Source organism: Tympanuchus pallidicinctus, unplaced genomic scaffold, assembly GCF_026119805.1.
Source record: "Tympanuchus pallidicinctus isolate F22 unplaced genomic scaffold, pur_lepc_1.0 scaffold7, whole genome shotgun sequence".
In the NCBI taxonomy this organism is placed as follows: Eukaryota; Metazoa; Chordata; class Aves; order Galliformes; family Phasianidae; genus Tympanuchus; species Tympanuchus pallidicinctus.
The window spans coordinates 25209530-25237236 of record NW_026294791.1 but is presented as its reverse complement, the minus strand read 5'-3'; the positions used below and the strand labels follow the sequence as shown (position 1 = coordinate 25237236).

At 41.8% G+C, this 27707-nt stretch overlaps 1 protein-coding gene across 12 annotated transcripts in view; it reads left to right on the top strand.

The window, feature by feature from the left end:
- Nucleotides 1–5816: 5816 nt before the first annotated feature.
- Nucleotides 5817–27707, top strand: part of RALGPS2 (Ral GEF with PH domain and SH3 binding motif 2) — a 109637-nt gene continuing 87746 nt past the window's right edge. The window contains exons 1-2 of one of the 12 annotated variants that reach the window (XM_052665858.1): nucleotides 5819–5949; nucleotides 9151–9286. The gene's annotated coding sequence lies outside the window, so the exon portion shown is untranslated. Of the gene's footprint in view, nucleotides 5950–6105; nucleotides 6214–9150; nucleotides 9287–23819; nucleotides 24016–27707 lie in introns of those variants that run through there. The other 11 variants (XM_052665859.1, XM_052665850.1, XM_052665855.1 and 8 more) reach the window with 11 other exon arrangements.

Below are 27707 nucleotides of genomic sequence, written 5' to 3'. Positions count from 1 at the left end.
TTGTATACAGGAAGAAGAAGCAATCTAAAAAAAAAATTTTTTTAAATGAGGAACTTACAGTCAAAGGACAAGTTCAATTTTTTAGTGCATTTATGGCAGTACTATTGCTGCCCTGCACTGTTATCTTAACAAGTAACAAAATGCTTGACAGATCTCTAGTAGTTTACACAGATTTCATGGCATCTAATGAGCAATAAAAAATGGATCATGACTGATCCTTGTGTGACTGCAGTGAATGATGGATGTAAAATAAAGAGCTTCCCTAATTTACATGACCCACGTGAGGACCTTGCGGGCTGTGGTTCTGCCCACAAGGCAAGATAGAATCTAACCAACTGCACTTCTTGTTTCTTCTCATGCAGGAAGGAGAGAGCTACATCTCTCTCCTCTACCCTCGACAATCCGGAACATGGAGAGATAAGCAGGCAGGAGCACAACTTGCTACTTTCTACTGTAAAAGTAAAGAACTCTAGGAAGTTTCATACCTTTTAAAGAGGGGCACTTCTTCATTTGCCCATGTTAAGTTACCTCTTAATCATATTTTGGCTTATTAGCTAAATGGCATTAACTTAATCCACTGCTAATTTATTACTCTCTATAATGAAACTACAGAGAATCTGTGGGTGTGATGTCTCCTATTGTATGGTCAGATGTAAACATTACATTAAACTTTGACTATCTGTCTAATAACACTTCATGTAACAGAATCAATGGAGATCCAAGAGGGATATGGGTTTATGTTGTGGTTGTTTTTGTTGTGTTTTTTTTTTTTTAACTTCTTTTTAGTTATTCAACATTTGGGTAAAAAAAAAACCAACTTATTTCTTCTCCAAATAGCTGTTTAATCACTGCTTGAGGTTGAAAAAACCATCTTGGAGCAGATGGCAAGAACATAGGATTTAAGAAAGGGACAGATGTATCCATATTAGGGAGCCTGGAAGATAAATCTCTTGAAGGCTTGTAGCAGACGTGATCATTACTTTGTTTACACAGATGAAATATGACTAGTTTCAATTAACAGTTGCTGTTGTCCATATTTGGGATCTTTTCCCATCAGATGTTCTTTGAAACCTGTTGTAAATCATCATGTGTGTGTTACTTACATTCCGTGTATAAACCATATAGGTATTCCAGCATCTCCACTCTTTATGGAAAATGTTTAGATAGATATTATACAGCATAAAAAAAAAAGTGGAGGGATTTGCTTTCCATTAAGCAGTTTGCAAGCACTGTCTCTAATGACATACAGTCTGCAGTGATGTACAGTGATGCTAGGAAAGCACAAAAAGAAGGATGTTGTTATTCAGCCTCTGTGCTGCCAATCCGTTCTTTGCCTCAGCTCCCTCCCTGATGCTGCCAGCATTATTCCCATCACAAACAGCTCCTCTTAGGACTCTAACACGAACCAAGAGCCTGACTTCTGTACATCTGGGGAACAGGAAGGGCAACACAGGAGAAACTATACTGTCTTCCTGTGGAAACATCTATAAGTTGCATATAGAGAAGTTAGGAAATAACATGTTATCTGTGTGCAGCCTCCTCACTGCTGAGGAGTGGAAGAACTTTTGCTGACCTTGGGAAAACAATGCTTTGCAGATGTGAAGAGGAAGGCCTCTTAAAGCATGTGTATGTGCTTGGGTGTGGGTGTGTGTATATACATATATATATAAATGCACACGTGTGCTTGGGTGAATTCAGAAGCTGCTGCTTTAATATACTCTTTAAAAAGTGGTGATCTTAAAAATGTGAAGAACACCCAGTACAAGCTGCTGTGGTTGTGACTCCAGCTCATCTTTTCATTACTGCTTGAACTCAGAAACAAGTAGACATGAATTCCTAAGGAGGTGTTCTAACATTAATCACAGTACTTTTAAGGGCAGATATTAGTGCATCTGTTGAAGTACTGAATTAGAACAGCCACAAAGCATACATACACTCTCCAGTAAAACATTCTTTTAGCATTTCCTTTCTCCAACTGAAAACTCTAAACGCCAGGTCTCTTAGTTGGGTCTATTAGAATCAGATTCCTCCAGGATTGATGTTTTTATCCATTAGAATAATACTTCTGATTATTTTCACGTTTAACTGAAGCAACTGAAACTTGTATTTTCTTGTGATTGAAGCAGGAATGTCATTTACTTATTAAAAGCTAGGAAAAAAAGATGAGTACATAACGTTTTAAGGGAATAGGAAAACGATGATAGTTGCAGTGATGTTACATTGATCCAGTTCTGGCTCTTACTTTATGTAGAACAAAAGCAAGGACACCAGAAAGTGACAGATCAAGAGTAGGAATATACATGAGAGGGGTTTGAAGACTGTATGTCGTACTAGAACTCCGAAATTAACTTGTACAATGTAAAGCACTGCATTTATAAAGCCAGGTTTGTATACTAAAGCACTGCCACATCAGGGAGCAACGAAATTAAGGAGGCAGGTAGCACAGCTGCACAGTGATGCAGCCTTGGGAAATGATTGTACACTTCCAAAGGAAAACAAACCAAACCAATTTAATTATCATAAAATTTGAAGTAAATTTAGAGGCAATTTCATTTCCTTTGCATCTCTAACCCTGCAGTAGTGTGAATTAAATGCAAACCTACCCATGAAATTACTTTCTCAAAGAATGAGAAAAAAAAAAAAAAATTACAAGTATGTAAATATTGTCTACTATATTGGAATGTTTAGAAATATTACAATATATTCTACTATATTATTAATTCCTGAAGGGAATAATATGCTTTAGTGATTATCTTTTGGGATATCTCCTATCAAACTATTTTTAACTAACAACTTTATATGTTAATGGTTGGTTTCAGATTCACAGCTCGTTAGAAGAACTTTATCTAGTACCATGTAATTAGTAATTAATGAGGTGCTAACTAAGTGCCAGCATGTAAGCTGTGCTCTTTCCGATCCTTAGTTACCAAAACTAAGATTAAGGAGTATCTCTTCTGCAGTACTCAGGAATCTTGTCTTAAAGGTGACTAAATTCATTTGATTTTATAGTAATGGATAACTATAATCCCAGAGCTTTGTCTGCATCATGACATGACCAGTTAGAAACAAATGCTGTTTCTCTTCTCCCTTATGATTTTTAGAATAGTTTGTATTGCAACCTACACAAGCAAAACTAATTCTATTAAAGGAACTGACATTGTGAACTTTTATTATAAGATGCTTATGTTGTTTTCTGTTAATCAACATCCAGTAACCAGTGACTTTAATCCACTGACATTTTTATAGACTTAAGTTTTGCTATAGAAAGTGCTCTGGCTTGCAGTCTCAATGCTTTATTACAGCTGTTTCTGCAAACATATTAAATTTTATGTATAGAAGCACAGGCATTTTATATTGCCTAATGGAAAAGTGGTTTTCATCTGAGAAGTTAGAAATATACTGATAAATTTCCAGCATGTCAGTGTTGTATCACGTCAAATAATGTTGAAGATGTAAGCTGCTCCTTCAGAAAGGAGATGTTTATATCCTACATGGCTTGAGGGGTTTCCAGTTACAGCGAAGTTTGTTACACTCATGCAGAGAAGTACAACTCTCTTTTAGGCGGTAGATGATATAATCATTACTAATAAAATCCGGGATAAAAGCATCTTAAAAACAGCTTCTAAGATCTGTACTAAATAACGATTCAAGAGAGTATGTAAATGCAGGAAGGATGGACGGGCAACCATTGTTTCTAACTCTGTTCTCTCACACGAAAGCAGCAGTGACACATGTGATGTCCTGCGGGCTGTAAAATTTTCAGCCACGTTCATTTGGAATGAAAGAAGCTTGTTCAGGACTGAACATCTGCACACATTCAGTGCGTTTCAGCACTTTGGCAGAATTGGCCATTTGGGTTCTACAGACAAATATATCTTCAATTAGAACCCACGTTTTCCTCCCACCGCTTCTCCTTACCACTCATTCTTTAAAAATCTTTTAGACACGAAATGATGACATGACATCCAACATTTGGTGTTTCTTATCATTCTGTATCTTGGCATGTTGTTTGTATGACTGCATACATATACTGAGGAAAAATCTCTACTTAATTTCTGTTTAAGATGCCTTCATTTCTCAACCTATTCCCTTTGATTTAGATGTATAATCAGATTTATTTCCCTCAGTATTTATTCTGTTGTACTGATGATTATTTATCAGTAGTGAATTTCTTACTGTATTGCCTACCTGCACAGTTGGCTCACCCTGAATATCTTCTGCATCTGCCCCGTGCTCTCGTATCCTCTCTCTCAAGTGTTTTTTTCTTTTGTATAGCCCTTTGCAAGGGTGTTTACAACACATGTTCACAAAATCTTACATACGCTCCACTGCTTTGGCTTTTCACTCGCATCTTAAATGACCGTTTGTTCTCCTGTTTCATCTCTTTTAGCTTTCGGTCCATGCTTTGTTGTTTTTCTTTCCTCACAGCCCAGTATGAAGCTTTTTTGAAAGATTTGATGAAAGATCTGAACAATGTCTTTAAAAATTTGTGTTGCCAGCCCTCTGTATCCACCACTTAGGTACTGAGAAGCTTATTCTATCAGACATTAGTCTACCTCCTGCTTTAAAGGAGAATTGGTTACCGAAAATTTACCTTAGCTTCCCCTTTCTGAAGTGTCTGTACTTTCCTTTTTTACAAATACATTCTTATCTTTCTTGAATCTTCCTTTATTTCCATGTTCAACATAGTTGAGGTTCCAAATCTGGCGGTTCCAAAGCTGATGAAGCATACTTTCCATTTGTATTCTTTCCATTCACCGGTAGACCGAACTGTAGAATGATGGTGTTTGGCACTTTGTTTTCCTTTCATTTATCCTGGTCCAAGACAAGTACACAGGAGGAGACTGTGTTCTCCTTGTAGGCAGTCTTCATTTCATCCGGACTGCTCAGATATGCTCAGGACCCCGGTCTGTGTGCACTCTGTCAGGTGCTATCTGCAACTCTGGATTGCCCACTGTGCCAGCAGGGATGTGGAGGAAGCAGTAACGGTTTCGATTCCACGACAGGATGACAACACGGTCTTTCAGGATTTACTGAGGTTAGGTGTTGTTGTTGTACAGCGTTCTGACTACGTGTGAGTGCTGGCTATTAATTACTGCAATAACTGGCTGGGGCTGGAGCCTTGCTGGCAGGGGTGTAAGTGGGAAAGCGGGTGATGCCAGGCCCGGTCTCCATGGCAGCTGTGCTTGCACTTCACAGCAGTTCTTGCAAAACATGGTGGTTTTCTGAAGGCTTTCACTCCTGAGGTGATGCAAAGAGAGCCAAGGCCACATTTTTCCTCTCAACGCTCATCATTTCTTAACGGCGATGGGTGCAGCAAAAGACTATAGGGAGGCCGTGTGTCGCATTGCTTTTAAGCGTGTAACTTCTGTGTTAAAACCAGTGGTTATTTTTTTTTTCTTTCTCTTTGCGAGTCCACCTCTAATCGGGAGAGCAGCCTCCACAAGAAGCGCTTCAGCACCTCCAGCTCCTTCCCTCGTGGCGATTTGCGATGAGCGCGGGACAGCGGTTAGCACCGGAACGGACGAAGCCGCCGGGGCTGCCCAGAGCCCCCGCGAAGGGGCTGAGGCTGCGGGCGGACTGCGCTGCCCTCAGCGGGACACCGCGCTCCCCGCCCGCCCCGGTGAGCGGCGGTGAGTGAGGAGGGGGCACGCGCCCCGCCGTTGGACTGGCGCGTGCGCACGGGAGGCGGCCGGGAGCGCTCATCGCGCATGCGCGAAAGGCGCCGGCGGGGCTCCCCCCGCCCCCGCGCGCGTGTGTGTGTGTGTGTGTGAGAGTGTGTGTGAGTGAGTGTGGGGGGAGGGGGGGGGGGAGCGTGCGCGTGCGGAGGGGCCGCTGGCCGCCCCTCAGCGAGCGGGGGGTGAGCGGCGCCGAGGACGGCGAGCGCAGCCCGGCAGCCGGAGCGCCTTTCCCGCCCACCCCCGCTCCTCGCTCGTCGCCGTCTCGCAGGTGAGGCGGGCGCTGCGCTGCGCGGCGTGTTTATTGTCCGGAGGAGGAGAAAAAGGAGGCTTCGGCCGGCCGGCACGCCGGGCCCCACAGCACTGCCGGCCGGGGATTGGAGCGCCGGGTCCCCTCCCAGATCCGGGGAGGGTCTCGGCCCCGCGGCGGGCCGGCTCCGTGCGGGCCGGCACCTGCGGCCGCCTCCCCTCCGCGGCAGCGGGCGCCATCCGCGGCGCTGGGCCGGGCCCGGCAGCGCCTGTCAGCACGCCCGGGGTGGGTGCGGGGGCGCGCGTGGTGCGGCGGGGCCGCAAGATGGAGGGATGCGGGGCTGAGCGCCGGGCCGGAGCGTCTCCTCTTTCTCTCTCTCTCTCTCTCTTTTTTTTTTTTTTTTTTTTTTTAAACCTTATTTTCCTGCATCCAGGGCCCGAGCGGCAGGTCGTGGCCTGCCTCTATGTGGGGAGCGGGCGGTCGGGGCTTATCGCCGCGAGGCGTGCGGTGGTGTGCAGGGATGCCGGTATCGGGGACAGCCGAGTGAGCGTGACGTGCGGTGTGTGGGCGCTGTGCAGGGTGCCGGGCCACACGCACGATGGTTTTCCAGCAGGCAGGGGAAGTTAGGAGAGCCGGGAGTGCCTTGAGGCAGATAGGCAGCTGCTTCGGGGAGCGGGCAGATAGGTGCTGCTTGTTTGACAGCTGAAATGTTTGGCGTGTTGTGTTCCTGGCAGCTGGTGCTGGCAGATCAGTGAAATACGTGTAGCAAAGTGAGATGAGTGATGGCGATAGGTGATGGTTTCACTGCTACCTGTGTGCGTAACGGTGGCTCCTGCCTGGCAAAATGGGGTGGATGTGTTTCTTTATCAGGTCTCCATGCTGACAAAAGGTGCCTTTATGCAGACCTTCGTGTTTATTTTCCACCACCACTTCTATTCCTACGCTAAACTAAGGGGCTACATGTTTTTCACTCAGGGGATGGTGACACACTGGAACAGGTTGCCCAAGGAGGTTGTGGATGCTCCTGCAGGCATTCAAGGCCAGGCGGGATGTGGTTCTGGGCAGCCTGGTCTGCTGGTTGGCGACCCTGCACATGGCAGGGGTTGAAACTGGATGATCATTGTGGTCCTTTTCAACCCAGGCCATTCTGTGATAAAGAAGACAAAGATTTCTCCAAGTGGGATAGGTGCAAAGGCAGGCAGAGCATGTTTTGTAGGCCTATGGTTTTTGGTCATTTTTCAAGGCTGTCAATTGCCATGGGTTGCACCACCATGTTTTTCTTAATCATTGTCTGCCTTTGAATCTGGTTTGGTTTTAGTGATTTGTGGTGGTGTTTCATTTCTAAACAAAATGCCATCAGAAGTGGTTTGCAACCCTTGTTGGCTCATAGACCTATTGTATTTTCCTGAGGTTGTGTACATTTCTTAACGAATTGCAACTCAACAGGTTGGTTTCTTAAATCTTTTTTACATCTCAGGAGGCCCTTACAGATAATACACGGACCTTACTACTGATTTTGCTGACACCTTTCTGTTGTCTTCTTGCAAATGGTCTAATTCTTGGCTCTTAAAGCAGCATCAAATACAGAAGAGCGAACAGTAAAGAACTACATTGTTCCCCAAAGCTTTCTCTTGATGATGTATATATGTTTGTGTTTTTTTCATGTGTTATTGTAAGGTTCAGAAGCTGTGATAGGATACTCTTAGGACATCCGTAGGCATCTCTGCATAATCTCCCCTGGCTTGGGTCCTGCTTCTGTAAACTGACACGTTCCACACAGGTGCCAAAGCTGTTTGAATGAATTGATACCAGCTGGTGTTCGGGGGTTGCTAATGGCTTGTAATCCTAGCATTCTGGCTACTCTGAAACACTTTCTTTTTGGGATAAATGTGTACGTTTCGTTTGTATTTGGTTTTGCTTCTGCAAAGAGATTTCCCCCCAAAAAAAATCGGTTACTTTCTCCGCACATCCCTGCATGTGGGTTGTCTGTAGTCGCGCTCAGAAGTTTGCTAAGCTAGGTCATTTGAATTGAAAGAGTGCCCTCTGGTGACATCTGCGTTTAGAGCGTGGGTTAAAAAAAAAAATGCTCCTGCTGATCCAAGCTCTAATACTCCTCCAACCGGAGCTGGAGCTTTATTCTGCACAGAAACGCTCAGGTGCGTGTCTAAGAGTGGGGAAGGCAGTCACTTGTAAATACACGTGGAAGATAAAATGTACAGCGGTCACTTGGAATCTCTTGCCCATCTTGTGAAATACAAAACTGGTGTTTTGCCTGCATTTTGAGGAGCCGTGTTGGATTCCTCAGTTTGTGGAGTGAGGGGCTCTCGATGAGCTCATTGTGTTTACTGTCAGTGGTGTTATTTTCCTGCCGATAGTCCTGCTTTTGTGCAAAAGTTTTGGAGAGATCTTTTGCTTTTCTACACTTATCTTGCTGGTGAGTGTAGAGTTCAGAATCCCTCAATGTGGATATGTTACTGATCATGGTACTGCTCAGCACCAGTAAACAAGCATGAAGATGTACAGCTAACTCCCTAGCTTCAGCTACATGTGTGAACTTAGGTGTTAAACAATTACTAAAGAAAGATAGACAACTCTGAGGCTCCAGAAAGCTTCTGATCTCGATGTGCTAATGCTGTGGTTCACATAAATTTGAATATTAAAAGGATTGATAAGGACACACCTCTGTCTTATTTTCTTCCTTATTTTCTCTTCACTGAAATTGGAGATTTCTTTTCCTTTTTGTTTCCCTGGAGCTGAGTCATTTGGGCTCCTCCTTTCATTCAATAAATAAAGCTGAGTTGAAAACCTGCTTTAAGGGTGGGGAGCGCAGTTGTGTTTTGCTTAACTGTAAGACTTCAAAGGCATAGTATATTCCTGCTTTGGATATTGTTTTACAGCCCTTGGGAGGAGTAATGTTAGAAGAGATACTTACAAATGCATTTTAAAACCAACAAGAAAACACTTGTGTTAATACCTTTACATTTAGGTACTTGGAGCTGCTGCAGTAGAAGTAATTTCTTAATATGCATTCATGGCTAGTATTTATTGCAGAAATAGAGCTCTGCGGGATTCACGTTTGTCTGTTTGTGAACCAATCACCTTAGAAGACTGTTGAAACAAGAGAATCGTAGTGTTACAGTTGGGTGTTTTAAATAGATGCTCTGCATACTTAGTTAGCTGCTGCATGCAGATGTGTGACTGCTATTTTTTTCTCTTGCAAAGATCCTTAAAGGCCGTTTAGGACTCCAAGGGAACTGGCGTTAGAACCGTGCCTGTGGTCAAGCTGGTATCATCCTGTATTCTGCCAAGCAGAAGGAGGACATCTGCAACCAGAAATGGAGCGAGACAGCAGCCAGAGGTACTGCAGCTCTTGCTGCTCCAGTGGTGGCCCAGGCACTGCAAGCTGATGGCAGCAGCTTTGTGCAGCCAGAGGAGCTGTGGAAAGCAGAGAAGTTGGGGGGAAGATGTGAAAGTGGCCAAAATTCCAGAAGAGGGGGATGTGTTCATTAGCATGGTGTGTTAGAACATCAGAGCTTCTTGCTGCGGCTCTTTCGAGTTAGTGTAGTCTAAATGGCAGTCACTGATCATGCTTGCTGGCTGAGCGCTGGTGTTTCTGTTTATATGACGGTTTGATTAGAAAAACCAATCCATGCATTGAACCTTACAGTATAACAAAATGAAATACTGGAAATCCACTGGGCTGGTGTGCTAAATACTTTGAAATTCAATTTTCCTGAAGTACAGTCAGGTTTGTCATGCTCTAATACAGCCGTAGCTGGTCTTGTTTAACTTTCTTAAAGGCTTTGAGATGGATTGTAAGCTGTTCTGTGGCACAAATGGTATCTTCCTTCAACTCACGGAGATGTCTTGAGAATGCCGTCAGAATCTTTGCTGTCCTGTATTTATTATCAGCACATCTTTTTCCACAGATGTAACCTCAGCACGAAGAGCTGATGGATGCTTACTGTATCCCTTTCTGTAAGGGCAGGATTTCCCCTTGCTTCTCCATTCATGTTGTCTTATGTTCCAACTACAAGAATGGCTGTGTAGATAGAACTGCAGGGCAGTAGTGCTGGGATAAAGAAGCAGTGTATCTTGCAGATCCCAGAAGTTTTGCCCTTAGCTCTGTAGGGCTGCACTTATCAGGCTGTGTTCTGGCTATTTGTGCTCTATCAGGTGCACCCACAAGTTGAAGTTTCCCATTAGCAATGCATCTGTTGCTGCTCAATGGTTAAATTGAAAGCCCCCTCTTTTTTTTTCTTCCTTTGAAGGCAGATGGTGCTTGGGGTACCTTACAGCAGGGTTCATCTTGGTGTAGACTCTTAAGAGTACTAGTTTATTTTGTGTATTTGAGGTGTGGGTCTTTTAAAATCTATTCTCCATGCTTATTTCAGATTTTTTTAATATGCCTACATGCAAATACATTTAATAGGCATTTTAAGCTTTGGATTGCAGGTGACCTGGGAGAGGCATGTGCCTGCTCTGTTTTCTCTGCTCTGAGGAGTCTCAAAGTCTTCCGCACATATTGTAAGTGTGACCCACAGCAATTAACGTAGCTCAGTGCCTCATCAGCATGTAGTTGAGATTTGAACGTGGATTAAAACAAGCTGGCTGAAATTCAATCCAGATAAAATATACATGATGATGTGGATGTAATTATCAACCTTCCTAATTGAAGAGTGCATTTGTCATTAGATAAGTGTTAGTGCCCTCTGGTGACTTCAGTTGTTGCTAGCACTCATTGAAGCAGTAAAATCAGTTTTTTAAACCTTTGACTAAAAGATTGAGACCCCCTAATCTAACTTGAATTTGGCTAGAAGTTGTAACCCTTGCCACTGCTTTTTTAGATTGTTACAGCAGTTCTTAGGGCAAATAATGAAGTGTAACTTTGAGACAAAGCATGGGTCAGTTAAGGAAGAAATAACAGCGTACCAGGAGATAAACAGAAATAGCACGGAGAAAGAGTGATGGTTAAGCTTGCTGTGGGATCCTCTCCTGAAAGGGTACCAGCCTGATTACCTTATTTCAGGGAGCTCTTCAGTCTCTTTGCTTATACTGTATCGTGTGTTATAGGCTGTCTGAAGCCAAAGTGCTCAGTGGGAGGCAAGAGGTGCACAATGCGTATTGCAGAGAAGTTTGAGATGCTGGCCTTCATGTTGAATTCCTGTTTTAAAGCAATTTAGATGTTTGCTTCATCTAGTGCAGAACATCTTGCTTGGGAGCCATCTCAGCAGGAGTTGGGAGCACGGCTGCTTTGGGATATATATGTGTTACTTCTTTTTCTCCTAATGGAGCTGTGGGATTGTCTGCAATCAATTAAGTCTGAAGCGATCTAGAACTGGCTACTTAAGAATCAGGACTCTGACCGTTGTTGCAGAAGTATGGCATTAAAAGCTGTTTGATTTGAGCCTCCCTCATTATTCATTAAGGAACAGCTTTCAGAGCATGGAGTTTGCTGTCCTCATTGAGGCTGACTCAGATTGATCGCACTGGGGGAAAAGTGTATTGATCTAGTTTTAAAAGTTGGAGGTATATTTCTTAGATAATAGTGGCTAGATGAAACTGGCAGAGATCCTGAGAAAGTGATCTTAATGCAATTTGTAAATTAGTTTGCTTTTATCACATTATTAAGGTGCCCAGGGCTTGGGATAATTGCCTAAACTATAGTATCATATTTTCATTTAAGTCCAGAGTAAGCAGTGTAACGTTACAGAATTACTGGAGCTGGACCAAGAAGTGAATAAGCAGGTCTAGTGCAGGGCACAGTTTCTGCTGTGATAGAAACTTTTCATATTTAACATACAGGCAGACCGAAACCTGCAATGAAAAGCTAAAAGCCTGCATTTTCAAAGCTTTTCTTGCTAAGCTGATGTCTGAATTTGTTCCAAGTGAAGAGACATAACCGCAGGTGGACTTCTGGCTTGTCAGCTGTACATAAATGTATAAATTTTTTTAAAAAAACTTGTTTTGAGTTCATTTCATTGACAGGTTGCTGGTTTGATCTTACAGTTGCTGCTGAGCTCTGTCACTTGCTTGACAAAGCTGGAGTTTTCCACCCTTGTAACCAGCTGAGGTTGGTTTGTAATTGACATCAGGTTTTGACCTCATGCATTTTTCAGTGGCAGCTTTTTTCTTGCCATTCACCTATCACAGTATTTTAACAGAAATGCTGGTAAGGTGAACTGCACCAGGAGACCTACCCAACTAAGAAATTAAGGTTTTTTTTCTTCTTTTTTTTTTCTCCCTTGCTTTTTTTCAGTTTGGTAGTTTCTTCCAAACTGTTTCTTCTGCAGACCTACAAAGTCTTGTGCTGAGGTCATGGCAGAGAAAGGAATGGAAAACAGTGATCAGTGGCAGAGACAGCTGGCAGTGCCGGATCAGAGTTCCCACAAACCAGCTGAAATCAAAGTGGGTCATCTGTCCCACTGGTTATAGCATGTGGAGCATTCATCTCTGATGTTAGAGCACAAGCTGTGCTCTATCCTGGATCCCTAGCAGGGTTTGCAAGTCTAGGAACTTGGGTAAAAACGTATTAGTCCTTTGTGAAGTTAATATTTATTGCATTTCATCCAGAAACATTTGAGGAATTACAGGATCTTTGCGTTGCTTTTGAAAATTGCTCCAAATTGAAGCTCAGTTTTGTAGTTGTCCCTCTTTTTCAGTAGGCTGGAGTGAAAATGAGGATGTTACTGGAAACTTGGTAGTAGAGACACGTATCTGATCATACAAAACCCGATCCAGAAGGCTTCAGAGTGTTTGTCTGCCTTCCAAAAGTATCTGCAGTCAGCTCGTATGTTAAGTTTTAGGTGGACATCTTGGATTTCAAAATATGTATTAATAGTTTGACAGTCTAAATCCATAAAAGATAACACAATGATTTGGGCTGCTTCTTGGTTGCTTTTTTTTTTTTTTTCCCCCCTATTAATACATCCCAGTTTTGTACTGTTAGTAATTAATAACTCTAATATAATCAGGTGTGCTGGTAAAGCATATAGTTAAGTGGGTGAGTCAGTCTTTGTATTTCCTGTCCTACTCTGTCATGCAATTAGCTTTCTCTGCGTGGTTACAGGGCACCAGAAATGTGCTACTGTCCTAGCAAGTCTGGGCCAATCTGCTGACAGCCTTGCCTTCTGTTAGCAGCTGGTTTTTCCCTAGCTTTATTGCTAAGCAAACCTGAGTAGTGGTGGCTTCCCCCTGTGTAAGCTGTCTCATTTATTTTTAGGATATTTAGGATAATGCTCACATTTCTGTACAGTGGCACGTTTGTTTTGGCATCTGGTGTCAGGCTTGTCTTACAGGTAGCTTTGAGTAATGGTGGAATGCTTACTGATGAAAGTTTTATGGAAATATCTGCGATTCCTTTCCAAACTGCCTGTTGGTTTAGGAGTAGTAGAGTCCATTGGGTTCAGTTATCCCATGTGGTTGAAGTGACCTCCACATACCTCCTAGGGATCAGAGAGCAGAGTTCCTGAAGGCGTAGTAAGATTTCTGCTGTGCTGTCCACTCTGATCCTGTATTTGAGAACCATAAAGGTGGTAGGTAGTGAGCAGCCAGATACTCAGGCTGGTTGCTGGGCAGGTCAAAACCCAGGCCTTGCAGGTCTGCCTGATGGTAGGAGGAGGATAAAGATATCCTGGATATAAAGCATTATTATTATTGCTTTCTAATACACCATGCATTGCTTGTTAGGCGTGCATTTTCTAGAATGAAACTGCATTCTGTTTGTATTATACAGTAGTAGCCAATGTCCCTCTACAACATTTTTTTTCTCCTCTTTCCTGTTTGAAAAGTGCTTGGCTAACAACTTCCCTGGTTGTTTACCCTATTAATGCTGCATAATTCCTTCTAATCTAGTACTCCCCACCCCCAAGCCTAGGCTTGGTTTGGATTGATTTTGAGCAAAGTGTGCCAGATACATTTTGATGATAAATGTTGCTGCTCCTGGTGAAATGCTGTGTTAGAAGTGCTTTTCTCATCCCTTGAGCACAGTAACTTTGTTTCTGAGGCAATCTAGTATAGAGCTTTCCTAGTCATGCTAATAGCAGAGTTTTTAAGGCTGCTTGTATTGTGTTGGGTTAGACAAGGTCTTCATTACAGAAGGGCCAAATTTAATCACAGTATGAAATTGTGATTCTTTGGTTATTTTTTATGCTGTGTAATGCCATTGTGTAGGTCTTGCTGTGCTGGCAGAAAGTTTATTTGTGGAAATTGTGTAAATAGAGTGGCAATGTGTATTCAAGAGCTCAAAGTGTCTACCCAGGATGCATCTAAATGACTGGGGAGGAAAATGATCTTAACCAAACTGCAGTCAGGAGATCAAACAAAAAAACTAGTCAATATTGCTTTCTCTTGAAGTGGATGCCAGCTCTGTGATGTTTTATAAAGTTGAAGGTATATTAAAGTGATACTAAAGAAGTAGAAAAACTGCTTTTGAGGTACAACTTATCTTTGCCTTTGAAGAATGGCATCATAAGCAGGTAGTATGCTTTAGGACCCACTTGCAGATAGCGTTTCCTCAGTGCCTTCATGTAATGGCTTGCCTGGCACTTAATTAGCCAGCTGACTTCTTAGTGCTGATAGGGTCTGAGGAATGACTGAACTCAGACTGCATTTCATGCTGCAACTTGTGTTTAATGCCTCTGAAAAGTCAGTCTTGACTCTTTTGCTGTCTTAGCGATGGAGAGGTTTCTTCATTCGGACTTAGTTCATGCTTCAGGGAAGGCAATCCAACTTCTACTGAAAGAAGTATTCAATTAAATCTGTTTGAGCCAGTGTTCAGGGACTTCACCTGTGCTGCTCCACAATAATTTTCAGGCATCTTTTTAACACTCTGAACTGCTTTAATTTCTTCTCTTTTTGTGAACAAATGCAGTGTGACTGGAAGAGGGAGAAGGGGACTACTTGTGTGTTTGTTACTGTATGTTCCCAAATGATTTATTGTATGTACAATTCAAAGTTGTAAGGTATTTAAGAAGGCATTATGCCATGACACACAGAGAAACCCCAGACAAGCTGGGCTGCGTGCTGTGAAATGGTGCTCTTTTCTGTGCAGTTTGATGAACTCATGGGAGAAAACTGAAATGCCTGTGGGTGTGGAAGCAGAGCTGCATGCTTATGGCATGTGCTCGTTAAAAGCCCAAAGCCTGGGTGTGCAAATTGGAAATCGAGTTAAGGTTTGCAGTAGCAGAGATGAGAACCTTCATGAGTTGCGGATGACAGTTTTGATGAGGAGTAATCATTGATCTCAATTCTGTAGCTTAGTTGTTAGACAGTAAGGATGTGGCCTGGACGTGTTGCTGAGGCTAAAAAGCTCATTTAAAGGGTAGTTTAGGAAAATGGGAAATCTGTTGTGATGGAAATGTCATTCCATACAGATTTTATATAACAGCAATGTAATAAGTGAGATGTAGTTATGTTAAATTAGATGAACATAAAATCTACTTAGCCAGTTTTAAATGATGCTGCTAAAAAGGGAAGCTTGTTTGATAAACAATTGAGGTGACTAACATGGAAAATGTCTCGCTATCCTATTGCACTGTTATTTAACTTCTGTTAAATCCCTCATTTATAAAGAAAAGTATTCCGTAGGAAAGCTGAAGGCTTTAAGTATTTTGGCTGTACTATTTGAGAGTGGAAAAAAAGCTAGCTCTTATTTTTCATGACCTAAAAAAAAACCCAATGGCTGCATGTATTCTTTGCATGAAGTGGTAATCTGAAGTGCAAACACAGAACCAAGCAGTAGTGGAGTTGGACTACATAAGTGAGATCTCTTTGGGGAGCAGGAAAAAAGCATTCTCTTGCTGTCTTGGGGCACTGTGGAGTCTGTGTGGCTTCTGGGTGTCAGCTTTCTGTGCTGGCACCGAGTGTCACAGGTGTTGTTCTGGTAGGAGCGAGAGAGGGAAGATGAGCAGAAGCAAAGGGCTTCAGCACCTCAAGTTTTTGTTGCTGGTTTCGCACTTTCTCTGGTGTCTGCTTTCCCTCTTGCGTTCCACATCGTTAATGGAATTGGATATCTTATTTCCCTGGGGCACTGGGCTGTGTTGCTGTGATCTTATCACTAGAATAGCAGATGAGTATTTCTTTGTGGCTTTCTCTGTATTTATGACTCTACTAATATTGATTGAAGCTCTTTGCTTACCGGAACAAAATGGTAATGTTTGGGAATTCATGGTTGGTATCTTCTCTAATCCATAGAAAGCCAACACTTTCTAATAAGGATCCCCAAATAGTAAATATATAATGGTGAAGGAGTCCTTCCTCAGTTGGAGAAGCCATTCGCAAATTCTGCTCGTCGTTTCAGAATGGGGCTGGGTTGAGCATGCAGCTGGGTCCCAAGAGTGAACAGATGCTGAGGTTGCATTGTTCCTCAGTGATGAGGAAGCAATCTGATGTGCCAGTTTGTGTGGTGAAACAGCTCTACTGGCTGCTGCCTGCCAGCTCTGTCAGATGTAGTGGTCATTAGCGATGCTGTGCACCGCTCTGCTGCAAAACCCTGTTCTGCTATTGGTGAAAAAAATAGATCACAAAGCTGTCTTGCAAATAAACTACTGTGTGAATACTGTGTTTAGGGTGGTGGCTGGTTTGTGCTCTTTGTGCCGAGGTGGTTTTCCCTCCGTGGTCTCAGAGGCAATGGAAGATAAGTTAGTGTGACTTATTACAGTCTCATAGCTTCTAAGTGGTGAAGCTGTGTCCAAAATGTAGGACCTGCCAAAACCACTCAGGCCTTACTGTGGGCAGCTGCCTTCGAGCTGGTGTTCCATGAGATATTAATATTCCTTTTGAGGTGGTTGGCTCTCATTTATGTTTTGATAGTATGATGAGAATGAACCTTCTCAGCCTGGCAAGTTGAATCTGAAGTTCAGAAATGGAGTGTGCTCATACTGCTACCAAGGTACTGGCTTTTTTAGCCATCAGGTGAAAGGCAACTTGCTTATAGCACCACATGGAAGAACACATTGCTAGCTTGTATAAAGAGCAGCAAGTTGTTAAGTCACTGTGACAGGAAAGTGCTCAGGGACCTGATTTAGCAGAGGGTTGTTAGAGTTAGGGTAGTATGGTCAGGTCGTGGTGGGACTTCATGATCTTTAAGGTCCTTTCCAACCTGAGTGATTCTATGAAAGGCTGCAGGTAGGGAAAGAGTCCCTAAAACAGATCATCTTGGCTTTAGACAGAACTGAAACACCTTAATTTAAAGAAGGGTTTTTGGAACTGTAAAAAAAAAAAAAAAAAAAAAAAGGCATCTATCTTTATTTCTTCTTTTTTTTTTTTCCTCAGTGAACTATTTGCGGTTCCTGTCTTTCCAAAATCTGAGCAGCATTAGCTGAATCTTTCATAGAACTGATACGAAGTGTTATAGTGTTAAAACTCTATGAAGGTGGTGGGTTTTCCTTACTTCTCTTCCTGTTCCAGGTGAATCTTGTGATAGAAAAAATGCTTGTCTTGGCCAAGCTGTGCATTTCTTTGGGTGGTTAAATTCTTGTTCATTTTTAAAATTTATTTATATTTTTTAAAACTCTCAAGTGTGTAATACAGTCTATGGATCTCAAGAAATGTATTTCCACTTAGATGAAGTCAAGAATTAGCTTTCATTGCTTTTCCAGAGTGTCTAATTTCCATTGCTTATGAGTAAAACAAGTGCTGTTAATTAGTTTGGGCCCCTCAGTGAAGGCAAGGAAGAATTGTTGTGTGAAATGTTTTTGGAAAGAGCTCTTGCGAGCTTTCTTGCTACAAACTGCCAGAGAATAGAAGAGCTTACATGGTAAATGTTTTAGGATCTGATGATGTATGCTTTCGTCTAATTATGATGTCCCCAAAATCTAAACTATTCCTTTATTTTAGCTCTGTGCAGGTTTGAAGATCCTGGAAAGAAAAGCAAAGCATTTACTAATTAGTGTGCTAAGATCTGCAGTTTTTAATAGGAACTGAAGTAATGACTCCTAGTAGGTTCCTTTCTGGTGTGTGTGGGTTTGTTGTTATTTTTTCGTTGTGGAGGATGTCAGACTGGGCTTTGTGAAGATGCAATTAACGTGACAGAATGCTCGTATAAGAATGCTGTTTCAATTTGTAATTGTGATAGCCTGCCGTCTCATGGAGTGAATCCACGTGTTGTAGCAAAGCCAAGATTTACCTTTTATGAGCTAGAAAGTCTAACACAGAGATGAATGTAAGCTTGTTTTTAGTTAAACAGCATGTTTAACTTTATTTGCTGTGAAACAGGGTATTGCCATTCAAAATGCCATTCTGCTCCAAACCTTTACCAAATTTGTATTGTCTGCAGTCTGCCTTGTCATTCCTTCTGCATCCAGGTTTCCAGCTTGCACATCTCTGTAACTGAATCAGTTCTTAACGCATGCACTGATTTGGCAGAAATGGGCACAGCTGCCTATCTTAAGCTGCAGCATATGTCTGAGTAGTAATTATCCAGTCATCCCCTTGACTATTCCGGACTTCCAAGTAGCACTTGGACAAATGTCACTTGTGAGCTTACTGTACTGAGCTTACGGTGCAGGAATAATCCTAAAAATCCTTCATGATACACTCTACTGAAAGCATGCTGGAACAATCTTTGTGTGTGGGATAAATAACTGGGGTTGACTCCTAGGTGCTGAAAAGACCAACAAATGCTGTTCTGTCATTGCTTGCCATGCACTTAGAGGCATATTTAAACTGTAGGAATCTTCTTGCTTGCTTCAGGTGCCAACAAACCACACAGGCCAGTCAACCTCGTATATATGTATGCACATATTTGCATTTATTTCTCTAATGCTGGTAGACTCAGTCCAGACTTGTGTTCTGTTTCCCTGCTACACTGATCGTATTGTCATGCAATCCCATGAAGAGCAAAAGGATGTGTGCACCTTTAGCACCTAATGATTTCTGCATTCCTTTCAAGCATGGCTCATAAAATAACACGCTTCTGCCTCTATAGGAAGTGCTTTAGGATATTACTTGATTTCCATGGTCCTTACTTAATTTAAAGTTGTCTTACATGCTGTAAATAACTATTATTTATCTTTCTGCTGCAGTATTTTTCCCTCTGTTTTGCAGCCAGGACTTTGAGGTTTGCCTTCGTTACTGTTAGAGGTGTGCAGGTATTTCTGCTTAGTTGCTTCCTGCACTTTGCCAGCTTTGCTTTTCAAATGTTTTATATCTCAATGCCTTTTTGATGCTTTCTGGAAAACATTGCTTTCTACATCAATTATACAAGTTCTACAAACTATGTAGGTATTTATGATGTCATTTCTTCTTTAGAGCAAATCCTTTCATCAATAATGTAGATAGATGGCTCAGAAATAGCTCCAGCAGGGCTCTCATTTGTACTTTCCATTTACCTTAAGTTGCTTTTAGGGTTTTTTTGTTTTGTTTTGTTTTGTTTTCTGGTGCTTCAGCTGTGTTAGTGCACAAGAAATGAGGTGGTTATACCAGAACTTCATGTTTCCAAAGAAATTCCTATCTGCCTTGAGTATCTAAAGAGATGAGGTTTTCCTTCTGTCTAGTATAAATTTGTTTTGATGACCAGATCTGATAATGTACAATAATATGTTATCCTTCATGAAAGTGTTTACTCTAAATCACAAGAGTAGAAATGAACACGTGCTTGGTTTCCAGTATCAGTCAGTAGCATCTGTTTGATTTATTGAAGTCCTACATATGTGCGTGCATTAACTTGGATTTGCTCAGTTTCTGTATCATGTTTTACTTTTCTCAGACAGATGCTTTGGTACTCAGTAGTTACTGGCTGCTCTGAGGTGAGGGGAAGCATTCAATATTAGTGGTTGGTGTTTGAGGTTTTTATATGCTTGCTTATCAGTTGCTTGGCTTACTGAGGTTCTTCCAAGGGGAGTGATGAGTGCAGAAGAGATTTCTGCTTGGATGGGTAAGCAACTATCTGTGTATTGTTTGCTTATAGAAGTTGGAAAAAGCTGACAAACTTTCGTAAACAAATACATTCTGACACAGGCAGAGCTCACTGGCACAGAAAATTCAGCTCTCTTCCCCAAATGTCTGTTTTATTTCCACCTAATGTTCATCATACCAATGGGGCAATTGAGAAGCTGTCGGATTGTTTCCTGTTAGCACCAGTTCTATAGCAGCTGTACAAATTTCCACATAGGTGCGTGATGTTAAAAGGGAGTTATAGAGAAAACTGTTGAAACGTCATCCCAAGTGTTGCTGGTAAGATGAACTTCACTCATCTCTCTGAAAACTGAATTCTGAAGCAGGCTGTGGTGCTGGATTTCCTGTCAAAGTATGATCCTCTTTGTCTGTTAACAGCTTGACATAAATTACTGTGAAATATTCCCTCAGCAGTATTTTCTTCCTCATCAGTTATAGTGTAAGATAGAGTAGTTGTGTCTTCTTTCCTATAAATGTGAAGCCTCTCTTTTTGTCCCATCGTACAAATAATGTGTCGATGAGGCAGATGTGTATCCCAGGACTTGAATTTTGCAGTCTTGTAAACTTGTACTCAACTACTGTTGAGTACAACTTGAGTACAAGCTGAGTACAACTCAAGCAGTTGAGTTTGAGCTTTGTTGTCTCCACCTTGCTAAAAGCCTGGCCCTGGGATGATTGTGTTGTGTTTATGTGGCTGTTGCCAGTTTTGCCTGCAGCACACACTGTTTTAGAGAGGCTTATTCAAAGAGCTGCATGGAAAAGCGAGTTTTCGTGGCATGCCCATGTGATATGTAGTTTTATGTAATACTCCATGCCTAGCTCCTTAGTCTCAGCTTTCATCACTTCATGTGCTTTTGGTGCGTGAGTTGTAGTGATGCTGCTGACAGTTCCTGAAATTCATGCTAAGGGCATTCAGTGCACTGTTGGTACAAGTTTTTTAGTGTGATGTTTCTGTTCAGAGTGCGTTGTCTATGGATGTATCCTTCTGTTGCTGCTTGCACTAATGTATGACTGCATATCTAATGCGTAACAAAAATATTTTGCAAACTGAACACCAGTTAATCAGCACATCGTCAGTCTTTTACTGTTCTACTTGTTTGCAAACAGAACAGGTTGTTATAAGGCCCTGTGGTGGGAGGCCTGGAAAAGCAGATTGTGGAAAGGTTTTCTTGTAGTCTTGCAGAACTGTGTAATTCATGAGAGTACCTGACTCTAGTTGAAATTGTTCCCGTTTCTTTTCTCTGTACCTTTTATTCAGGCAAGGAAATGCCAATAGCTCCTATCTTTCAAAAAATGTCTTCAGGATACAATTTCTCCTGTTTTGTTTGTTTGGGGATTGTCCTCCTGTTCCTGAAGGAGCGAGCCTGAATCTCTTCTTCAGATGTTTGAAGAAGTGTTTCTGAAACAGGCTATCAATAGGCTTGCATTCTGGAGGGGGAGGTGGAAGAAGGTGAGACCTTAATGTATTTGTTGTGCTTTCTGTGCTTATGTTTGTTGGTTCCCTAATTCTTTCCCTCTTGGAGTAAGTGAGGAAAACAAACTGCCTTGTAATTTTAGATGTTAGGCTGTTCTGACAGCAGCTATAAAATAACAGCCAAGTCCAAAGGAATAAAACACTCCTTTATGCAGTGTCCTTCCTGAAGACTTACAGAATGGAATAGAGGTCTCTGAAAAAACAGAGTTGAGGAACATGATAATTTTGGAGCATAAACTTCTTAAGTTCTTGCGCAGTGAACTTGTTTTGCCTTAAAATTCTGTATCTCTACATTTTTGTTGAAAGAAAGCAAATCTCTTACAACTTCAGGCTGAGCTTAAATAGCACATGAAACACACGGTCAGGATTTTGGCCTGCTTGTCACTTGTGATGATTCTTTCTTTCTGCTCAGTTCACTCCTGCATTGTGGGAGCACCAGGATCTGCTGCTGCTGGCAGCTGTGCCAATGCTAGTGCAAGAACGCGTTGCCTTTTGCTCTGGTATCTTCCATGTGCTGGAAGCCCTAAGCTGTAGCTTCATGGTTATGAGTCAGTTCATCTCTGCTGGGTGTGGGCAGATTTGAATGACAGAGGTTAGAACAGTAAGAATCTCCTATTTGTGTATAAAAGAGAAGAGCATTGACTACTGGAGCACCATGAAGGAGTAATCTTGGTAGTTGTAAATTGAGTAAGATATGAGACGGCACTTTAATGTGAATTGCCTTAATTTTACTTCTACCTTTTTTTTTCTAGATCTAAGTGATGATTGTGTTGTCCAGAATGTGAATGCATGCATGGTGGACTCTGCAGATAGTGTTTGCTTAAAAAAGGAGAAATTCACTTGTTTGTTTGTCCAAAGGCTAAAACCTTTTGTAGGGAGAGAGAGAGGGGGATCTAAGTTAAGGACCATATTTGAATAAAGCATTGTTTTATACTTTAAAGACTTAATTCTAAATGTAAAACCTAATAAAAACATGTTTTTTTTTTCCTATTCGTTCTTTATTTTGTCTCTGATGGAGCTTGAACAGCTGATACTGACTGTTGTGCAACAGCTGCTTAGGGAAAGAGTGCATGTGTGACATACTGTGGAGCAGCTGAGTTATTTGAGGAGAGCAGGGGTGCTTTGAGAGTGCAGTAGGCCCAGCTGAGCCACTGAAGAAAGGAGTCTGTTACTGGTTTAGCTGAACTGCTCTTGCAGTTGCTGTATTGCATGCTTTCTTTCAGGAAAGAGTCTGGTATCAACTGAAACAGCTATGGGTTGTTTTTTTTTCCTCTTCTGATACTGTTCTCCAAGCACTTTTCAAGAACTTGTTTTATTCTGACTTTAAGCATAAATTTACATTTTATTCATGCTCTTCTGCTTTACCCTCCTGCAATTTACACGTAGCAAGTGTATCCTCTCGCTGGGCTCAGTTTTGTTAGCATAAGCAAGCTGAGGCTTCCGTTTCCTCCTCTCTAATGGAATCTTCCATCAACGTGGAACCCCTTCCCTGCATCACACGTTTGGGTTCAAATCTTTTAGAAGGTGAGTGACCAGAGCTACACAGAGTACAGCAGTCAGTCTCATGAAATATAGTGGCAGTAGTGTTTGACTGAACTAATGGAGGCATTAGTCATTTCCAAATGATATGTTGAGACTCTGAGCAAAAATTTTACAGGGATTATCCTGTAATGATTGAATTTCATTTTTCATTTTCTTGTCCACCAGATGGCTTTATTCCTGCTTATGTTACTCTGCTTTCCTCTATTTCCCAATGTTGTATTGTTCTACTGATGCTTGTACTGGTGTTGGGTATTTAATAACTGTTAGTAATCTCTTCCTAGTCTAATATTATCTTCAGAATTATGCTCTGTCTCTCAGATTTTGTCATGCTGTTATCCACTTGCCTGTCTTCTCCTGGGATCTCTTATCTTAGTCCTTGCCAGCTGTGTCAGCTTATCAAACGCTTTGCCAAGATTCATGTCTGACTGGAGACTTTTTAGTAGGTGAAGTTTTAGGTCTGGGATTTGAGCATTTCAGTGCAAGTTTCTTGCAGGAGTGTGGGTTTATACTAAGTTGCTTGAGCTTTTATTTCACCTCTACTGTGAATGTTTCTACTTACCAGCTTTCATGCGTTTTACTACCTCTTATTAGTATCATGCTTGCTGTAAACAGAGTTAAAACGTGTTTAAGGGACTTTCAGTCTAGGCCAGTCTGTGATTCTATGACTCATTATCACAGTGCAGTGTTTTTGCTGCTTCCAGACTCTTTCCTGTTACAAGGCAGACAACATACAGCCTAGCAAATAAGGGATATTTCTTTGCTGTTAGATAAAGTGTTCCTTCACTAACTGTGATCCTTACATACGCAGGTCTTCTAGGCGTGCTGAGGAGCGTGTGCACCAAATTGAAAGGAAAAGCAGTGTGATCAGCCTTCACCCTGCTGGCAGCTGGTGCCAGTTCAGGTATCCTGTGGTGACCGTCACGCCTGTGTGCCAGTGTACTTTGTACTTCCTTGGCTCCTGCGTGCCCCCAGGCTGATTTGAACCACTTGCAGGCAGAGTGAAGTTGGCTGTGCAGCAGCTTGCAGGCAGCACTGCCATGTAGCAGGATATCCAGAACCTCCACCTGCCACCTTGGTGTGGGTAGCAGGAGGTGCCCCAGCATTCGTACTGAGTTGGGTTGAGTCAGCAGGATTCTTTGTGCTGCTTTCTGTTCAAGATGCAGCTCGTTACCTGGGTGAGTCACAACATCTCTATGGTGATCTTATGGGAACTGTAGCCCGTGTTTGTCTTAATAAGACGGAAAGGTATTTCATAAATGTGTAATGTTATAAAGATCAAGGGAAAAGTATCTGGAGAGTGGATTAAAAAAGCAGTATTTTAATTCTTCTGTGTTTTTAGTGTTGTTGGATTTACATAGGTCGTACTGTTTGTGACCTTTTAGCAGACAGATTTTAGTTTTGAATTGCTTAATGGGAATTGGAGAACAAACAGGAACCTGACACCCAAAAAAACGAGCACTTTTAGGTGTTCTTCATGTAAAGTAGAAATTGGTGTGCAGAGTGCTTGCGATAGATGCTCTTGTAGCTATGCATGGTGAGAAGGAAGTCGAGATTGACTTGTTTTGTGTTTACACATTCAAGAGAAGAGGGCAGTGAAACATCCTAAATGCAGAAGCAGTTCCACAGAGTACTTCTAGGCAGAGAGATCTGACTTTGCACGTAGGAGGTGGGTGTGAAAGAAGAACTTGAGGAACTGGGGTTTGTTTCATTGAAGCGTGTTTTGTGTTCACTGATAAAAATGAATGTTACTTTAAGAAGTGTCAAGTGATACTGGAAAAAACACAATTATAACTAAGAATCTAAGGGCTCAGATCCAGAGTGGCCACAAGATTTCATCAAAGCATGTTGAGGGCATGGTGTGGAATAGCTAAGCCTAGCTGGGCTGTACTGTGCACATGGGGAAGTGAAGACAGCGAAGCCCAATATTTTTCTGTTCCTTGTTTAGGAAGAACTAGCTTTTTTCTGTACAGTATGAAAAATACCACTGAGAGTTTCCATGCAATCAACTTAAGCTCCTGATCTCATGTTAAAGAGGTCATTGGGTTCTACAGTGCTTTGGTCCTCAAGTCCTTGGTGGTGGCTCCACATTTGTAGTTGATCATAAGCCATGCAGAGCATTTCTTTTTTCCTTCATGGGAATCTGTGAACAAAACATTGACATTTTGTACCTCTATTATGAATAATATGGTCAAAAATGTTGGTCATCCTGACTCTTGAGTTATTCATTAAATTGCTATGTGGATGTGCTTCCTCAAAGCTGTTTGTACCATTCCAGATGCTTAGCAGACAATTTTTTAATGTAACGTTAGATTTTGCTTTTAAAGTGTTGTTTGGACAGTATGTTTTACAGCTAATATTTTGCCAAAGCTTTGACAAGAGTATCTCTGGATTCTACACTGGAAGGGACTTGAGATTAGGCATCTTGTTAGGCACCTTCCTGTGATGGAGTGATCCTCAAATGCTGCCTTGAGTGAGTCTACAGAATAACTGTGGCTCGCTGAAGGTGGCATCCCTGCTTAGTGAAGACATTTCCCTTCTTTGGATATGACAAATCTTCAGTATTTTTGGGTTCCTTTTTAAAATATGGTATGCATGGCATGAATAGGTGGGAAGATACCGTGTGGGGTATCTAATAGCCCAGGCTTTAGACTGGCTTAAAAGCATCTCTGAGTATTTCATACTGCATATAAATCTTTCAGTTCCGTTCTTAATACATTTCTGAGGACAGAGGCATTTATTAAACCAAAAAGAACAAATGCTGAAAGTTCAAATTATTCAGTGTAATTCATTTCTTTGTAACTGGATATACTGAGTACACACTGAAAACTGATGTGTGATTCACTGCTGCAGTGTGGTACGTCGTTTCACACTGTGAATCACTTTGTGATATTGCTCTTCACTGCTTACTGCAGTGTTAAGCAGAAGGGTAGGATAGCAAGCAAAATGCTTAATTACTTCAAGGTTGGGATTTCTTTTTGTTTGCCTTGAATGAGACACCAGCCAAAATTGTTGCCATGAGCTGTTATTGTTATGGGAGGAGTATGATTTCGTATTAAATTTGTCTTTCATAGGCACAGTTTTAATGTTGTGAGTTCTGGAACTTTGAAGTCAGTAAATGCTAGTCAATAGCAGTTCAGTGCTATTTCTGCCCTTTTGCTATTTATTAATGAAGTGGGAAGAAGTATGTGTAAATATATTCAAAGATAATATCAGAATGTGGCAATGGGTATGAAATTAAGATCGCATGGACAGTGTTGTTACATACAGTGCAGCCTAGTTGCCAAATGTTTTATTTTGCTAGCTCAGTTTCTTTTTAATGCAGACTTTTTCTAAGTGATTTTCATGTAAAATCTACTGATATATATATATTTCTTTTAAATGAGGGACTATCTTTAAGTTCTCATTGCACAATTTACAAGAGCTGTTGTTTTAGTGGCAGAAGCCAAGATAAAGCACTGAATCCAGCACTGGCTGTAACTCGGTGAGGCTGCTGTGATTTAAGACAGCAGGTGGGCAGCTGGCTTCTGCAGCTCTGCGCTCAGTCTGTGCACTAGGTATGCTTTAGTTCCTGCCTCCTCTTCTGGTTGCAGGACAGATTGTAGCCCATGCTGTCTGACCTGGGATAGCTGGGCAACTGAAAAAGGAAAAGAGAAAGACATTTACTTTTCTGGAGCATATATGGTTGCTCTCTGCCTTCCTGTCTGGTGCCACTTCTTACTTTAGCAGCGGATTTCAGTCATTCTCGGTCAGCACAGTTCCTACAAGTTCCAACACACTGACTGTTACAAAAGATCTCAGGTCAATGTGCACCATCTCTATGCTCTAGCTGTACAGTGGAAAGTCCCTCACCTAGTTTCCATGTTTACCTATTCTGTTTATCCTGCTGGTAAGTGAATGAGCTTGTGCTGTGTTCCTTCAGCATGGCAGTGAGTGCTTTTCCATCTGGCTCTTGGAATGGGAGGGTGCAAACAAATCTGGTAATAAGTTGGGATGCAGGTAGGAAGCTGGAGGTGTTGTGATAAGGAAGCAAGGATAAGGCTTGAGATACTGCACTAGGAAACGTGGAGCTGGTGGAGGCAAGGCTGCTAGAGCTTATCTTAGTGTGTATGGGTTGTGTGGCATTAATCATCAAACTGGGCTTCAACCTTATTACTAATAGTGGGATTGGATTAGATTAGGTTGTACTGCCAACTCCATGGGCTTCTCTAATGAGTGTAATTTCTTTGGAAGTACCAATTATGCTGTGCCGTAACGAAAACAAACAGCACCCTCCAATTCCCTCCATGGAGCAAATAAACAAAACTTTGCTTTCACTTTGCTTACCAGAAGCTCTTCTCTTCCCCTAATTCATTTTTACTCCTTACCCTCACTGAAGAAAAAGAAGTGAGTATCTATGAGATAGCAGTCGAACGTGTGGTCCTTAGTTGAAAATGGGCTTTATGTGATACTTGGTAAACTTTGTAGTATGTTGAAATGGTGCGGTTTTAATTTTCCTCATCATTAGTCATTACAAATGTGTGTTCTTAAGGGCTGGTTTTTGAGCAGAGAATAAAATGAAGTTGGGACAACAGCATGTGAAGAGTATGTAGGAAAGAAGAGGTCGGGAGCTGAGTGGTTGCAAATATGAGGCAGTGTGAGAGACAGTTGGGACGGGAGGATGACAGTGACAAAACCAGTTACAAGCCAAACAGGAGGTGGTTTTTTCCCTTTTGCATGGACTGTTAGTATAATACATTTAGCTGCTATTTTTAGTGGAGGAAACATAATCTTAAATACAGTCTATGGGCTGGGAATGTAATGTTAAAGCAGAGGGCGGTGTTTTCTGTGTTGTGAAAGATAATTCCATCCATGTTTCTTAAACAAAACC